Source organism: Cetorhinus maximus, chromosome 3 (assembly GCF_964194155.1).
Source record: "Cetorhinus maximus chromosome 3, sCetMax3.hap1.1, whole genome shotgun sequence".
Taxonomy (NCBI): domain Eukaryota; kingdom Metazoa; phylum Chordata; class Chondrichthyes; order Lamniformes; family Cetorhinidae; genus Cetorhinus; species Cetorhinus maximus.
In genome coordinates this window covers 149,853,385-149,871,723 of record NC_135881.1, presented here as the reverse complement: position 1 = coordinate 149,871,723, position 18,339 = coordinate 149,853,385, and positions in this window count along the sequence as shown.

Sequence of the window (18,339 nt, the reverse complement as noted above, 5' to 3'; positions counted from 1 at the left end):
TTTGTGCAGGACACGGGTAAAACTCATTGGGAAGGTCATTCCAGCTACTCCTTCAAAACATTTTGGATGTGCTGAGGCTGAAACCACTTTAGTGTAGTGCAAGTCTCAGTAAGAAATTCTTTCAAAAATCAAGAATAAAAATCACTATCCATCAGACTAATATCAGGTGACTTCTGGGATGTGCTGTTCTTAAATCCTTGTGAGTAAATCTACACCAATGTATTGTTCAAGAAAATTAAGAAAACTCATGAGTAGATTTTTTGCTCGGGGCATGAGGATCAGAGAGTTATGTGGACACATCTTGCAAGTGATAGAAACAATCAAGGAAATTGATGTGCAATGATGTTTCAGTGTAAAATCGGCATAACTCAGTTATGTGCAAATTCCTCAGGGGAGAAAACTGAGATGCTGCTCTCACTCTCTAGTTACCCTGAAACTTTTCAGGATATTCCAGATCATATAGTTCCTCTTTAAACAAAAAGTTTACATTCAGTTAGGGCCTGGTTTCATGCAGAGTATATGGTAAGCATGGTGCAATCATTCCAGATTTGCATTAAGTGCAGTAGCGGTCGGGAAAAACTATGTTTTATCCACCAGCCACAATGGCGGCTTTTCACACCGTATCATCCCAAACACACTGCATTAATTATGCATTCCCAGGATACATGCCGTTTCAATGGTGGGCGGGCTATGATTCGCCTGCCACGCCGCCACCTTACTGCTTCATCACGTCAGGCGCCACATTTAAAGTACAGCCTCGCTCAGTGCTTCCAGCCCAGGCTGCAGCAAAGCAGACATGGCCCCAAAAGGCAAGAAGACTGCAGAACCTCGATCACCTTTTGGACACTGTGATGTGCCCTAACCCCGCTCTGGCCACAGGAGGGGCAACAACACTACCACTCCAGCTTGGTAGGCAATGGCAGTGATGATCAGTGCCAATGCTGCACAGAACAGCTTGGCCATCTAAGGCGGAAAGAGGATGAATGATCTCATCCGTGCTGCCAGGGTATGACAACCATCTCGTCACTCTAAACTCACACACTCGAGCCCAAGACACATTCACTGGCATCTCACTCACTGCCAGCTTAAGGGACATCACCACCCATTCTCACACACATACCCTCACATGTCCATCTGGCCTCATCTGGCATCACCAGCTTGAGGCTGCTTGCACAGATCAACATGTGCCCCCACACACACCCTGGGATATCCTCCTTACCCAGTACAGCCCTCGCCTTGCAGCCTCCTCCCTTGCCTGAGGTCACCTTTCCACCTTCCCCAGGCAAGCCCTAGCCCTGCAGCCATTGAAAAGCCACCCAAATTGCTTGATCTGGTAGGTAGAGACCTGCCTGTGAGCCCCTCTAAAAGTGATGTGGTGCTGCCTGTGAAGCCTGGTGCTGATGACTGCGAGTGCTGCCCGAAGCAAGGTAGGTAAACAAACCTTGAAGTCCCGACCGAAGTGCAGCCTGCCAGGTGCACGCCTTATAGATGCTGTTGTGAAACACATCAGCGTGTTTTCCCATTGACGTGGGTGGATGATCCAGCATTGGGGTATGATTCTGGTGGGCTGGCCAAATAATGATATGCAAATGTATTACAATGAGGTTTCCTGAAATCTGATGGCAGAAAATGCAGCCCACTATTGGTGCGCGGAACAGACGATCGTAAACAGGTTTCACGCCGTTGTGAAACCGATTGCGCCATATTGTCCACTTATGCCACCTGACACGCCCAACGCCAGCAGGCACGGAAAATCCCGGCCCATGTGTTCTCAATCTTTTAGCTTCTGAGGATTGCCCCCCTGTGTTATACAAATTCCACGGACCTCCTGTAACACAACACTAATATTTTTTTCTGGTAATAAAAATTAGTTATACAATTAAATATATTAGATATTTTTTAAAATTTTACTTGCTTAATGATTATCCTGGATGGTTGATTTAAGGAGGGCCACAACCATATCTCATTTGTGTTTTTCACCATCTTGAGGAAAGGCTGAGTTTTTCCAGCATTTTCTGCCTGACATATTTGACGGAGAGGGGCTGCTGCATCTTCTCTCCAATCTCAGCCAGGGAAAGAAGTCGCAGCCACACGTGCAAGTCAAATGATATGTTGTGGCTGCATTCAGGACAACTCAGTTTCAGGCTGCATGAAATGGCATGAAAGCTTTGCTGTAGCAGGTTGAGATGCTCCACTGCCAGGATTTTCCATTAGTCGGGCGGGCTCGGTGGGAGCAGGCGGGGGCGGTCAGGAACCCAACTGCCGCCCGTGATCGGCTCCACACTGCCATTTTATGCGGGCAAACCAATTAAGGCCCGCCCAGCGTAATATGTGAGCGGTAGCACTGAGCGTTACCTGTGCGGGCAGGGGGAGGAGGGAGAGTCGGGTCCAGCGTTCTTTCGCGCATGCGCACAGAAGAGCGCTTCCGTCTCCCTGAGGTACGGAGCTGCCTCAGGAAGATTGAAGCACTTTTTAAAAAAATAAATAAAAACAATGAAAATTTAATGAAACATGTCCCCTTATGTGACTGTGTCACATAAGATGGGACATGTTTTTACTTTTCAGGAAAAGTTTTTATATAATCATTATTGGCTTTAGGAAACTTCATCCCGCTCGTGAATGAGGTTTCCTAAAAAATGTAAAGGCTGCTTGGCCTTTTTGCCCACCCGCCAACCGTTAGGTTGGACGGGCAACGTAAAATTCATGTTAATTACCTGTTTAATGGCCTTAATAGGCCTATCAATTATCGGCGGGTGCGCAGCCAACTCCGGCGCGCACCCGCTGAACAAAATATTGCAAGACAACGCAATGACATCAGGATGCACACCTGACATCATCGCGCGTCATTTTAAGTTCCAGCGTGTCGGGCCCTCCCCTGAATGCCGAATGGAAAATTCTGCCCCACATTTCTGATAAGCTCTGCATTCCTTACCCTCAGTCCTTATTAGTTTGACTGAGACGTTTGCCCACAGCTCCGTCATCCTGATCTAAATAACGATGCAAGGGCATCGTTGCCAGTCAATGATAAGCAGTGGTGGCTGGCAGAACATATCAATATAAGATACCCTGCCCATTCCAGGTATTAGACTGGTAAACCTTCTCTGAACTGCTTCCAACATACTTACATCCTTCCTTAATTAAGGTGACCAATACTGTACACTGTACTCCAGATGTGGTCTCACTAGTGCTCTGTATAACTGAAGCATAACCTCCCTACTTTTGTATTCAATTCCCCACATAATAAATTATAACATTCCATTAGCTTTCCTAACTGCTTGCTGTACTTGCATACTAGTCTTTTGCAATTCATGCTCTAAGACACCCAGATCCCCCTGCATCTCAGAGCTCTGCAATCCCTCACCATTTAGATAATATGCTTATTTTTTATTCTTCCTACTGAAATGGACAATTTCGCATTTTCCCACATTATACTCCATTTGCCAGATCTTTGCCCATTCACTTAATCTATTTATGACTGAGAGGCCGATGTCAGCTTGAATCTTACTTTTGATAGACCCCTTGAAACCTTTTTGGTAGGCTTGTGGAGAGCCATGGACCCAGTTGAGAACTCCTATTGCACTGTACACATTTCACATACCTATAGATAAATGCAGTAGGGTTGCACAGTTCTATATATTAGGGTGATGATGCCTTTTTTGTATGCAGCCAATGGAACAAATTGCATTTTTAATGCTAAAACATAAAAATTTAACTATTAAAACTCAATTTGTTTTACTTAATGTTATACTGCATCTAAGAACAAAGATGAGGTGGCATGAGGCAACTTTCCCAGGGTGCTTTCAGCAGCTTGGTACAAATCAGTGCTTTGTCAGATTGGTAACTTTGTTCCCAAGCAATGCTGAAATTTTCAGCATCCATTGCAGCTCAAAAGATATGTTACATTATTAAAAAAAAACTCCAGAATAACTATGCAACTGCACTGAAATAAAAGGAGTATCTTGTAGTATCCAACTAGTTAAAAAGATGTCAAAAAGTAAAATGAATGAGATTGCTTCAAATAGAGATGGCTTTGTCTTTTTGGAAATACCCCAGTGAAGCATTGTAACAAAGGTGAACCTTTGGGAAGTTTGCAAAGTTTACAACAGCTGCACAGATAAAAAAGTAAAACCTATTATTTTTCATAAGCAAGAGTGTACGTGTCATAGCAGTCAACAGTAATAGTCATTTATTTTGTAAAATGACAACATGAAGACAGCAGGACTAACCAGCAACAGGATTTTAAACCCCTAAAATGAGTTGGATATTCTTTCTTTTCAATGTTTTCCATTTCTCGAACTGACATGCAGTTAATCCAGTGGATCTTGTCTAGTAATTGGACACCATGAAGGAATGGCCAAATTAAAACCTCTTCTCATAAAGAATTTCAGTGAATCCTGTGTTTCTGTATTATCAGTCATTTGAAACTAATGGTTCGAATGTGAAACCTGTATTCAGCCTTTGCTGGATACATTGCTTGCTTTAACGCAAATCAAAATCATTCACTTGATAGGTACATAAAAGAAGGAAGGGATTTGCTTGAGCTTACGTTCAGCTATGTAAGAGATTCTGCTCCCGTTCCCCCTTACAATAGCTCTTGGGCTGCAGGAATTATAAGAACAAAATGCATGTGAAACAGGATTTGGTTCAACCTCGGATTCGTTTGTTTATTGAACTCACAAAACTCCCCCCAGTACAAGCCCCTCTGTAATTTGACCAAAATTAACAATGCCTCACATTACAAACCCCAATACAAGCCTGGCTGAAATTTACAAAATACCTCACAACACAAAACCCTCGAGATTTTGGCTGAAACTTACAATCACCCACATAGCTGGTAGTTACCAGTGGTGATTGTAGGCCTGGATGAGAAAGCAATGTGGTTCCCTCCCATGATGAAGGGTACCTGGCTCCAAGGTTGACCAAAGTGTGAATGTTCCTTTCATTTCTGGCAGGAACTAATTGCGCTATTTAATGGCAGTTGCCCTATGCTATTGTCCATGATAACAGCTCTCCTAGTGTCTTGATGAGCCAGAGTTTCTGTTAGCTCACCCCTCTGTGTGTTACAGTTAACCCCTTAGTGTCTATATAGTTCACCTTGTGTGGTTTTGAGGTTCAGCTGTTTCATATTCTTTCAGCTCAGGGGGTATTCATTTGTCTTTCATTTAGTTCCACTCTTTCAGAGTTGGCAAAGGAGCAAGCCTGAAGTAATATGAAACATGGTGTCTCTTAAGGCAATAAGACACCAAACATATATCTCTCAAATTGTATCTCTGAATATTTGCCATGCACAGCTAGCTTCATGAATATAGTGATCAGTACTTGTTACCATAGCTACACCTAGTGATCCTTTATAAATATTAATCATTTAGATCAAAAATAATTTGTATACATGCATTATGTTTTAATTCTAATATCATCTAAGGTGCATTATTTCAGTTTGCAGTTGATTTTTATTAATTGATAAAATGGAAGAATACCAAATGGTAAGTAGTCTGAGATGCTCTATGCTTTGTCAATATTTATCCTGTTTGAAATCATCAGCAAAAAGCATAGCTATAATGCCAATTTAATTAAACTAAATGTAGAAGATACTGCAACTACCAGCAAGCTACTTTGTGTTTATATGATAAGATGCCTTTTTTTCCCCAGTGTAATATTATTATATTCAGTACTCCAGTATCTTCAGGAAGTTTTCCATTTCTGCAGGGAAAACTAGCATGGTATATAGGGGAAGGTATTAGCAATACAAAATCAAGTACCTTATGGGCTCCTGTTGCTTTCTGGACAATTCCAGAAAGGCTTACTTATGTGCAGAAAATGCTCAAAGATTCACAGGAAAAACAAGAGAAGAAAATGCACATAATACAAGAAAAACCAGACTATAATATAATTGAAGAGCTGCTCTGATTGCTCTTATACCAACATTCATGTCATGAAACAGGCTGGGGGAGAATTTATGCTTGGTCCCCCTCAGCTCTAGCCCTAACTTTGACAGAAACGCTGAAGAAATGTTGTAACTTGCCATTTTTAACCATTTACTCTATTTCTCTGGAGTGGGTGGGGAGGGGGTAGATGTTGCTGATTTTTCACGGAAGACCCCTGCAGAAAGTCCAGGTGAATGTGTTTAGTATATCAGTAATATATCAGACCTCAACCTTCCTTATTACATCTTCCTTCAGCATTTATTCCAATACATATTAACCTTACTTCCTAAACCAAGCTTTTAGAATAGAAAACACATGCATGCATCAAGCTTGTGATTATCGGAGCCATTTATTCAAATGGTTTTTGTTCATGGTTCAGAACTCTTGGATCAAGTTGTATTTCTAGCAAAAAGGAGAACAAGTTGATGAGATGAGACTGCAGCCTGTACCAACCTGTCACTGAGTACTATAAAGGGCTGCCGGTCACACAGTAGGTCAAGCCCCTCACATGGATCAAACAGTTGGTGATGAGCAGGCCTGGTCAGTGACATAATGCAAGATGCTGCGAAACTTCTGAACAAGGCCTGCTGAAAACAAATGCCTGGCATATAGCGATTAAAGTAAAACAAAAACAGAATTACCTGGAAAAACTCAGCAGGTCTGGCAGCATCGGCGGAGAAGAAAAGAGTTGATGTTTCGAGTCCTCCTGACCCTTCAACAGAACTGAGTAATATTAGGAGAGGGGTGAAATATAAGCTGGTTTAAGGGGTGGGGGGGGTGAGAGAAGTTGGGGGGGGGGGGGGGGTGGGTGGGGGTGGTTGTAGGGACAAGCAAGCAGTGATAATCAAAATATGTCACAGACAAAGGAACAAAGAAATGTTGAAGGTGGTGATATTATCTAAGAGAATGTGCTAATTAAGAATGGATGGCAGGACACTCAAGGTACAGCTCTAGTGGGGGTGGGGTGGAAAGACTGACAGGGCATTACAGGTATAGATTTAAAAATAATGGAAATAGGTGGGAAAAGAAAAATCTATATAAATTATTGGAAAAAACAAAAGGGAGGGGGAAGAAACAGAAACAGGGTGGGGATGGAGGAGGGAGTTCAAGATCTAAAATTGTTGAATTCAATATTCAGTCCGGAAGGCTGTAAAGTGCCTAGTCAGAAGATGAGGTGCTGTTCCTCCAGTTTGTGTTGGGCTTCACTGCAACAATGCAGCAAGCCAAGGACAGACATGTGGGCAAGAGAGCAGGGTGGAGTGTTAAAATGGCAAGTGACAGGGAGGTTTGGGTCTTTCTTGCGGACAGACCGCAGGTGTTCTACAAAGTATGCAAAGTGCAATTAAAGTGATCCTGGGACAACAGCTGCTAGATGTTACTGGAGACAAAGTATGACACCACAAACTGCTATGTGTAAGGTTGCATGCCTCCCATGTTTGTGTTGTGGGGGAAGACAGTTTCTGCTGGAGTTGCAGACCTCCCAACTGGCTGATCAATGCTCAGTAACCATCGTGGCATTGTGCCAACCTACAAAGTGACAGAAAGTGTATTTCATAATAATTGTATGTAAAACCCATTGGGAATGAGAATGCGTTTGAACGTAAAAACCCCAATGTGGTGACACTGGCTGGAATCTTCCTGGTTCTACAATGGTGGGTCTTGAAGTGGGGGGCTTGAAAAGTTGCATAGTACAGCGTCAGGCTGGGAATTCTGCAGAGAACTTACTACCAAAGCCCCCAAAACCTGTCCACCATCTACAAGGCACAAACCAGGAGTGTGATGGAATACTCTCCACTAGATTGGGTGAGTGCAGCTCCAATAACACTCAAGAAGCTCGATGCCACCCAGGACAATGCAGCCCACGTGGGTGGGCCAATTAAGGCCTGCCCAGTGTGACGCGCACCTGAAAGCGCTCCCTGTGGGGCAGGGGGGATCCCTTGAGTCAAGGTGCCTCAGGGAGATTAGTTTAAGTTTTGAACAGCTGAATAAAGAAAAGAAAAAAATTTAAGACATGTCCCCTCATGTGACAGTGTCACATGAGCTGGGACATGTCAATTAATTTTTAAAAAAATTTTTATTCAATTTATAAACACTTCATGAAAGATCATTCCGCCCGTGGATGAGGTTCCATGAAAAATGCGAAGGCTGCCTGGGCTCTTCGTCTGCCCGTCAACCTTGAGGTTAGACGGGCAGCTCAGTTTACTCATTTAATTAGTTTTAAAATTACCTTAATAGGTCTTTGACAGTTTGGCGGGCGGACAGCCAAGTCGGCTGCGTGCCCGCCGAACTGAAAATCTAAATGATGCGCGGTGATGTCAGGATGAATCCTCGGGCATCACCTGACCACTCAACTCAACAGCCCACTTGTTAATTTAACGAGCTATAACCCTGCCCCTGCTTGCCAAGCCAAAAATTCTTTCCCATATTTCAGGTCAATGACTTCTCATCAGAATTGACCTACCAAGTATTTCAAGCATTTTCTGTTTCTTAATGACAAAAAAAAATGTTTTTCTTTACACTATCCGAAAATGTAAATCATTTCCCTCATCCCGTTGTGACCTTAACTTTATGTTACTAAAATAATGAACCAAAATCATTTCATATCCATGTTTCTCAATTCCCCCACATTGCGATAGGGATTGGAGAGATATATTTAAAGTGCATTATTTTATTAGAGTGCATATTATTTATTGCACAATGTTTTCAATTTTTTAAATAAAGTGAGCAATATTTTTTCATGTGTCAAAATTAAATGAGGACATTTTGTTTCTAATTTCATCATAGTTGGGTCTACAAGCATTATAGGGTATCATTGCTTTAAACATCAGTCACAGGGGGCAGGATTTTTCAGTCAGCATGCGGGGGCGGGCCCGACATGCCAATGTGTAAAATGACGCGTGATGACATCAGGCGTGCGTCCTGATGTCATCGCGCGGTCTCACAATGTTTCATTCGGCAGACGCACACCGGAGTCGGCTGTGCACCTGCCAATATTTAAATGGCCTATTAAGGCCACTAAGGAAGTGATTAAGGTAATTGTTAACATTGCCCATCCAACCTTAAGGTTGGCGGACTGCGAAAAGGCCAAGAGGCCTTTGCGTTTTTTTAGGAAACCTCATCCATGAGCGGGATGAGGTTTCCTAAAGCTTTTATTAATTTAATTTAAAAATTTTCCTACATATAAAAACATGTCCCATCTCATGTGACACAGCCACATGAGTGGACATGTTTAAATAAATTGTTAATCCATGTATTTAATATTTTCAGTAGCGATTCAATCTCCCTGAGGCAGATCCGTGCCTCAGGGAGATTGAAGCACAGAAAGAGCGCTGGCCCCAAATCTCTCTCCTCCCCCCGCCCGCATAGGTAGCGCTGAGAACTATCACTTGCGCCTTTTGCTGGGTGGGCCTTAATTAGCTCATCCACGTAAACTGGCAGCACAGAGCAGATCGCGGGCAGCAATCGGCTCCGCGCCCACCCCTGCCCGGCCAGGGAAAAAATATTTAAAACCTATCACTTAAGAAGCAGCAATTACAACAGTAAGATCAATAATGCAAAGATTAACAGGAACAAAAAAATTGGCAACCAACTCATGTCTACAGTTCCAACCCCACAAAACTGTCCTCTACAATGTAATGATCTGGTTCTGATTATCAAAGACAGCTCCAGAATTTTAGAGATTGATAGTTCCAGAATATCACAGGTGTCACCATACCAAGAATACCATTCAACCAGAAATCTCATGTCTCTCAGCAGACAAAATATAACTCATTCAGACAATCTGTTAAAGATCAAAAACATGAAGCTGAAGGTGCCAATTAGTAAAATAAGCAGTAACATACTAAAAAATTCCAGCTTTTTATATGGAATGCTGATCACTGATACTTTAGGTTTAGATCTTAAAGGGACAGTATCATTTTATGAAGTAGCTTTGAAGACAAAAATTGTACATGGTCAATTTATTAATATGATGACAGTTACAGAGTTGCCCACATCAATAATTTTGTTTAAATGCTTTTAATTGGGTCATCAAGAGATTTGTTGGCTGTCCATTTCACTGCTATGCTGAAATATAGGACAACTGTGCAAAGTCTGATTCTGAAAGAGAAATTACCCAATGCCTTCATACCATTTTCCTTTGTTCTTTCTGGTTTGATGAGGTATGCGGAGAAAGAGCAGCACCTGAGTGAATGTCTCAAGAATATGTATAATTCAACACCAACATTCGAGTCACCATGGGGAAATATGCCTATCTGTATTGGAGCATGTGCTAAGAGCTGGGCCAGGAAAATTTGACAGTACATCAGGAATTTGAGGTTAAGATAGGCTTGCTGAGCTCCTGAAACAAAAACAGAAAATGCTGGAAAAACTCAGCAGGTCTAACAGCATCTGTGGAGAGAGAAACAAAGTTAATGCTTCGCGTCCGTATGACTTCTTCAGAGCTAAAGAGAAGTATAAATGTGATGAAATTTATACTGTTTAAGGGGGCTGGAGCAGGTGAAGCTGGATAGAAGGCAAGTGATAGGTAAGGCCCTTGCCGTGTATTCACCATACCCTCTGACCATCCCCTCTCCGATGCTGAACATTCAGTACTCTGCAAAGGACTCAGTTACATACCCTCGCGTCCTCACCTCAAAGAATTTTGGGCTCGGCACGATGCTGATTCTTCTTCCACTCTCCTTTGCCCTCACCTAGACATGCTGAGTTTTCCCAGCATTTTCTGTTTTTTGTTTCAGATTTCCAGCATCTGCAGTATTTTGCTTTAATATTGCTGAGCTCCTTGCTGTACTTCGCTGCAGAGTTATCCATAAATATACAGAGGTGTTACAACACTGAAGCAAGCCATTTGGCCCAATCAGCCTGTATCAGCGTTTAACTCCTACCCCTCTTTTTTCATTCACTGATTCATTCTAATCTTAAATGTTGACACAGGTTCTGCCTTAACCAATAACCCTACAGCCTCACAACCCTTTGTGTGAACACATTTTTTTTGCATTCGGTTCTAATTTTCTTACATTTATTCTTATGTCTATGGCCTTCGTTTTTTGTCAACTCAACTACTCTGACAAATTTGCTTCCATATCCTATTTTTTGCTAATATTAATCACTTTATATTGCCCCACAACCCAAGATGGAAAAAGAACCACATTTTCAAGATTCATTTTAAGAGGTGCTGTTCAAAATACCTTGGCGAGTTGCTGCAGTGCATCCTGGAGATGGAGAACACTGCAACCACAAAGGTGAAAACGTAGATGTTTCAGCTGATGCCATGGAAGAGCAGTAGGACTTGGAGATTGCAAGAACACTGGAGTTTGTTACCATGACTAATGTATGCTGAGGATCCCGACAAATCCTTAATACCATCACTTCACTTCTCACTAAAGCGTTTTATCATCCTGTTTACGTAACTGTGGTTTGCTGAGCTTCTTAATTAACCTGGATTGAATTTGAGTTCACTAACTCACAAATGGGGTACCCAAAAGCTATTGAGTGAGTGTTTTACCCCTTTTTTACTGAAGCATCAAAGATAAAATCAGGCAAGAAGTCATGCAAGAACAATTATTTATTGACTACAAAGACCTAGAACCATGCCCAACAGGAAATGCTACGGGTGGAGAGGTAAGAGGACGAGGGTGGATTGCACTGCATTCCCAACATATTACCACCCATCTCAATTTTTCTTTTGTGAATTCTGGAATGGAAAGACTGTCTACCCAACATACTGACATTGAAATCCATCTGTCACTTTTTCACCCATTCTCCCAGCTTATCAATATCCCTTTGCAGTTTCCATTTTTATCCTCAGCCTTTAACTGCACATCCTAATTTGCTAATCTCTGCAAATTTCAACAGCACTGGCTACAGGTCCATATCCAATTGTTGATACATGTGATGAATAGAAGCCAAGCTAGAACTGAGTCCTATGGGGTATCAATTTGCCATTCTAACCATCCTGAAAAAGCACCCTTAACATCTGCTTACCGTTTTCTCCCTTCTAACCGCTATTATTTTGGCACATGTTAATAAATAAGGAAATTTGTATCATGCCACTCCCCTCTCTGTTTTATTTTCATAATTTGCTTCACAAATATTCTCATTGAAGATGCTATAATTGCCCATGTTTGATATTTCCAGACAGTATTGTCCTCCTTTCCTTTAAATTGATACATGGGCAACATTGAACTCTTTGAACAAAGGATAGATCCACACAAAAGCAGGGACATAAAAAGCTACTAAAATTGTTGGACTAAAAATTGGATAGCCCCCAAAAATGGGCATGGGGCTCGGAGTGTGTGACTTTGTGCTGCATGCTAATTCTAATGATTGTGGCATGCAGCCCAGCGCTGAATGCAGTTCATGCAATGTTAGGACCATTTAAAATTAGCCTGCGCCTCTTAAAGGGAAGGTGCATTTTGCCTGCAACATAGCCTGGAAATGGTGGAGATGAGTTAATGAGCAGAAACAACCTTGAGAAATGGTGCAACAGGCCAGACAGTGTGCTCCAAGTTTCTTAAATGCAGCACTGGAAGCATTGGTGTAGGATGTGTGCAAGAGGAGAGAGATCCTCTTCCCTCAGTAGGCCAGGAGGCCATCCAGCAGGCACTAAGAAGGCAAGTAGAACAGAAAATGCCAGCAGTCCAATTTCAAGGATCTGGATGCAGTGCCGCATTCTGTTTCGTGACCTCACATGAGTGGTGAAGTTAATGAATACATTTTCAAATGCCACAAATGCACCACTAGCCTCACACACTGCTCAATGCATCATACCCTCTTCACTCACATGCCAACAAACTCTGCCTACTGCAACACATACCTCACATTCATAGCCTCACCTCACTTCCATGCACTGATACAAACTGCACACGCAACAACTCCCAGCACACATAGCCAGTCATTTAACTGTGGCAGGTCCAGCACCCAATTACAATGCACCACATTCATGAAAACACATCCCTCTCTCTTGAAGGACAAGGGTGTCCCTAAATGGAGGCAGGAGCACCTAACTGATGGGAGACAGGCACAGCTGCATGTCCTTACCTCCATGGAGGAGACAAACATTGCTGCAGCCGCAACTGAGGCTGTGCCAGCGATGGAGCTGAAACGATTGAGCAAGATGGCATGCTCCTATATAACCCACCTTCTCACATTCCACTTTGTGTTCATCCCTCAATCTCAACTGATTTACAAGCTGCAGATGGTCTAAGCATGCACCCCTTTCTTTCCACCCTCTTCCTGCACCAAACCTTATCCTTCTGCCTTTCTGTTTTAAGATACCCCAGGGCTTCCATCTGGCCAGGCACTGGTGCAGGAGGCTGAAGTCCTCATAGAACAGAAGACTGATGAAGAAGAAACACCAACGCTCAATTTCAGACTCATAGTCACCAGCTCAGATACTTTAGAGGGTAGTATAGAAGGTAGGATCTTCATGTGTGAGTCTTTGGCATCAATGCGCTTCAGCCAGCCTAGGAGAAAATAATAACCTGGTTCTCACCTCCCCAGGGGGCAAGGTTGCACATGGGTTGTGCTGCAGAGGACTCAGATGAGGACTTTGGTGGAGGTGCATAGAAAAAGGGCATGCACACAGGCTTGACAAATTGTAACAAACTCCTAAAACCACTGAGTTTTTCCGCCAGCCCACACAAAATCAGTCAAAAGTAAATAACAACTAACCTGCAAGCTGTTGATGATCCCTTTAAACAGTACTGTTGGGGTTTCTTCCTATTTCTAAATGAGTAGTCAGTTATGTGTGTTTAAGAGAGGCCATTAACTAAAGCAGTGAGGTGGAAAACGGCAGATCTGGCATCACATCAGTGTTACACGCTGACTGATGCCATGATCCACCTACTCTGGATACTTCCAGGGCACATTCCTAACACCCATGCATATGTCCTCACCAAGATGGCAGTTGGGACAAGCCACACAGGAAGTAAGCATGCTCAGTGTGGATGCCATTTTCTACCAAAATAGTACCCATAGCACCAAAACTATTGGCACATGGAGTCCAATTCAGTGGCTATACTGTTTATTTTTAAAAATGAATGTTTAACTTCATTTTATTAGACGCTACATGATTTAAAAAATCTGTAAATGTGGAAAGATGCACATATTTTAGAGACTGAAAAGATCACCGCCAAAAGGGTTAGCTTCTGGTAGCATTCCTACCTATCTTCTAATTTTCTGTGTCATTACACTTCATACGTCAATAAATATTATGCAAATCTTCCTTGAAATATTTGATATTTCTTGAATATTCACTCTTTAGTTTTTTTTTACAAATTCAAGGTCTCCACAGCTATTGTGATTTAAGATATTTACGTGATGGATTGCAAGGAGGTTAGTGTCAAAAGAAACTTCACTGCGATGCTGGCAAAATCTGTCAGAACACACAGCAAAATCCCCTGTCCATATCAACAAATCTAGAACAGTGCCCCCTTTTGGGTATATCAGGAGACAATGTTTATCTATCCTTGAATTTTAAAACACCAATTCCTGGTGAGCTGTTTTGCCTTTGAACACTTTGATCTACCCTTCAAAGGAGGAAACTTTGACGCAGTTATGTAATATGTAGCATTGTGTGTAAGATTTGCATAAATAATAGGAAATGATCTGATAACTATCATGAAAATTAAGTATCAATGCAGTTGAATGAAATGTCCAGTACAGAAGAATTCTACACATGTAAAATTAAACAGTGCAAATTTTCCATCTGAATACCTTAATATTCTAATATTCCTGTGGAGCAGTTTTTGTTCAATTTGTAAACTCATGTAAAGTGTTTTCAATATCACAAAAAGAAGAGGTCACAATCCTACGGCGTATGCGCACTTCCAGTCAAGTTTCCCCATCATAAATTCCCTTTATCCATACTTATAATGGAAAATCTTTCTATAAACTTCTACTGCACTAATCTCCACCTTGACAGAAAGGATTCCTTAGGAGACACAATGGTTGAGATTTTATGGGACCCCGGGGACTCGCTGGAAGTTGAGGGAGGTTGAAAAATCAAATGGGATGCTTGGGAGCAGGGGATGGAGAGGATGTGGCAAGTTTCCATCGCCATCCTGCTGCCACTGCCATTTTATGAGCAACAGTATGGTGGCAGACTGCCATACCTCTTACTTTAGGCCATTTGAAACTCTTAAATGGCCAATTAAAGGTCACTGAGAGGCTCCTTCCTGTTGGTACTTTACTGGCAGCAGTGGACACTTTGCCACATGGGAGACTACTACGTATACCCTGGTGGCCTCATTGCAGGCTCATGGGGAGGGGTGGGGGGATCCCCCTGATTGGGCATTGTGTGCCCATGGAGGATGCCCCTGGCAGCAAGGGTCACCCCTCAGTAGCAACCTCCTGCTCACATGAATGATTCAACCATCCCTCACTCCCCTTCGCTGGGGCCTGCCTAAGTGGCTCTGGTGAGCCCAAACCCATTTACCTTGGTACCTCCTCAACTGATGTTGCTGCTGCCTGGTTGCAGTCCCAGCAGTGGTCTCCATTTCCAGTGGTGCTTCATAATAATCAGGTATATAAAATAGAGTCCTGTAGAATGAGAGAGCAGATCCTGGGTTGGAAATGAAACAGATTATGTGCTGGTTAACAGAGGCTCATAATGCTTGCCCATGGGGTTTGAATTGTGCCTGCACACCTTCGATGGGAAGTGTGCCTGAAGCACCTTATCAAAGTCAAAATCTACAATGCCTACTGTGCCATTTTCATTCATTAACTTTGGAACCTTCTTGAAGAATTCAGAAATGTTGGTAAGTCATAATCCTGTTTTCTGATAGCCATGTTGGTCAGGGTTGTATGGGACAGCAGTGCCCAGTCGATGGGCTGGAAAATTGGGGGCAACAGTATCTCGGCCAGTTATGGGAGCCGTGGCCCAATTTCACACGTGGCAGACAGATAATTGCCTGCAGTTGGGGATCCTATCCATTTAAGGGACAAGGACCCACCCCCCAAGAGCTGCTGGCCAATTGGATAGCTGGCAGTTCTTCAGTCCCAGCAGCGCCACTGGAAATGGTGGCCACTGCTGGGACTGCAACCAGGCAGCAGCAGCGTCAATCAAAGCAGTACCTAGGTAAATGGGTTTGGGCTCACCACAGCCATATAGGCAGTTCCCAGTGAAGGGTAGTGGGGGGTGGTTGGATCATTTCTGAGAGCAGGAGGTTGCTACTGACATTTGTGTGTGCACATGTGATGATCGCCTTGCTGAGCAATGAGATTATGATGTCGCTCAGTGTACAATGCTGATTTGATGCCAGCACTGCCATTTTTGAATTCCACATTCCAGCCTATGCTCTATCTTAACCTTAGCAGCTGAACATGACATGAAACAAAACAAAGGCCTCCCTCACCCTCCTAACTTTAAAGGAATCATGAACTTGTCACAGGTTATTTGCTGGCTCCTGATACAATTGTACATGATTTCTGGCTCCTGATACAATTTTACATGGTTTGGGAGCATTCCTTTACTTGGCCAATGTTCGAATAGTTTACAGGGTGATTACAAGCCTGGCTGGTGATGAAGTACTTTTTGTTTGTTTAAAACCTTGTGCTGAAAGAAGTTGTTTCCAGACATGGGTGGACTGTTGGCGCTTCCTCTTGGAATTGGGCATGACTGGAAGAATGAAGAGAGGCCACACAGTGCATGCTGCTAGAAGAGGCTGGATGAGGTGGAGGAGAAGGGATCTCAACAAGAGACCATATCCACTAAGGTTCTTGAGGGAGCAATTCTCATACTTCATCTTCAGTGAGGAAAAATGCTTGAGATGTCTCTGCTTCCCAAAAGAGGTTGTGATCGCAATCTGTCTTCTGTTGCAGCCACAACTCCAAACTGAGAGCAGAGCAAAGGCCCGATTACCTGTGGCTGTCAGAGGCCATGGCTTTTAACATTTGTGCATTTTATACTTCTGCTGTAGATATATGCAGCATCTCATAATTCGCAGTACATTGCTGTATAAGGGAGGTAACTGAGGCACTCTGTACACAGAAAGACATCTTCATCTAATTATCTTTGAGCAGTGATAAACAAGTGCAGTGAGCACTAGGATTTGCATAGATTGCAAACATCCCTTGTGATCCAGGGTGCCATTTAATGCATGCACATTGTCTTGTGTGCAAAATTGGCCATTTTCACCAGCAAAGATATTTTAACTCCTTCAATGCGCATCTCGTGTGCAGCCACAGGCAGCAAATCATACAGGTGAATGCTAGTTACCCAGGCAGTAGTCATGATTCCTTAGTTCTGAGGTATCATCTGGATTTGACCCACCAGAGCAAGTCAAAGACCGGCTACTGGGTGACAAGTATTATTCGCTCATGACATTGCTCATGAATCAAGTCCGCAACGCACACATGTGTGCAAAAGGCCTACAATCAAAGGCATACTGCCATAAGGAACAATATAGAGCATGCCATCAGCATCCTCAAGTAGTGCTCCGGCTACTTAGGCTGCTCTGGAAGAGCCCTGCAGTATTCAGTTGAATAGGTATTGTGCTTTTTGGTAGTATGCTGCCTGCTTCCTCCTCCTCCACTTCCTCTACTTCTTCCTCCTCCTCCTTGTCCACATGGTCCTACTCCTCAGCTTCTCAGCTGATAGATGGTGGAAAAGACTGTTCCCTCATAAAGGCCGTCAGGTTGTACAGATGGCAGCAGCCTGAGTTTGCAAGGCAGCAGTCTAAGCTTCCACTACAGCACTCAGACATTTCATAGAAACTATTTGTACAGCAATGGAAGCTGCAATATTGAATATCAGGCACTGTATCATGCTGTGCTCCACAAGTGTGCTGGTGATGATCATCGAGTCCTGAGCCCCAATCTCTGCACAAAGCCTTGAGTCAGGTTGGTGCTGGGCTCCTCCATGCTTCTTGACATTGAGCACAGGCTTTCTGGTGGACCTTTCAGTGCACCAAGCATTTAGTTACTTACACCTATCAGCCTCCTTCTGCAGCCTAGCTCATGAAAGTTTTCATCTGAGTCCTCTGCTACTCATGTGCAAATTCACTTTCTGACAAAATGACACCTGCATTATCCTTTCTCACCACTCTGGTTGCAACACACTTGTGCCTGGTGTCTCAGACACACAAATCCCTTTTCTACCCTAGCCTCTAAAATAGCAGTGTTTACCTCTGAGCTAATGGCAATGAGTGCAAGATCAAGTAACCATGTCCCTTCTTTTTCACTGTCTTCTTCCCCTTGACTGGGAAGGTTACAGTTCTTGGGTATCTGAAATGAAAAAGGGACAACATTGGGTTGTGGATGGGGAGAGGAGGAATAAGAGTGCCTGCTTACCCCATCTGCAGACTGTGAGTCAGAAGAGGTTGTGGGATGAGGGAGAAGTGGTAAAAGAGGGAGAACTAGGTATGCAGATACTCTCAGTATCAATCCCTCCAGCCCGCTAGTGGCCATGGTCTCA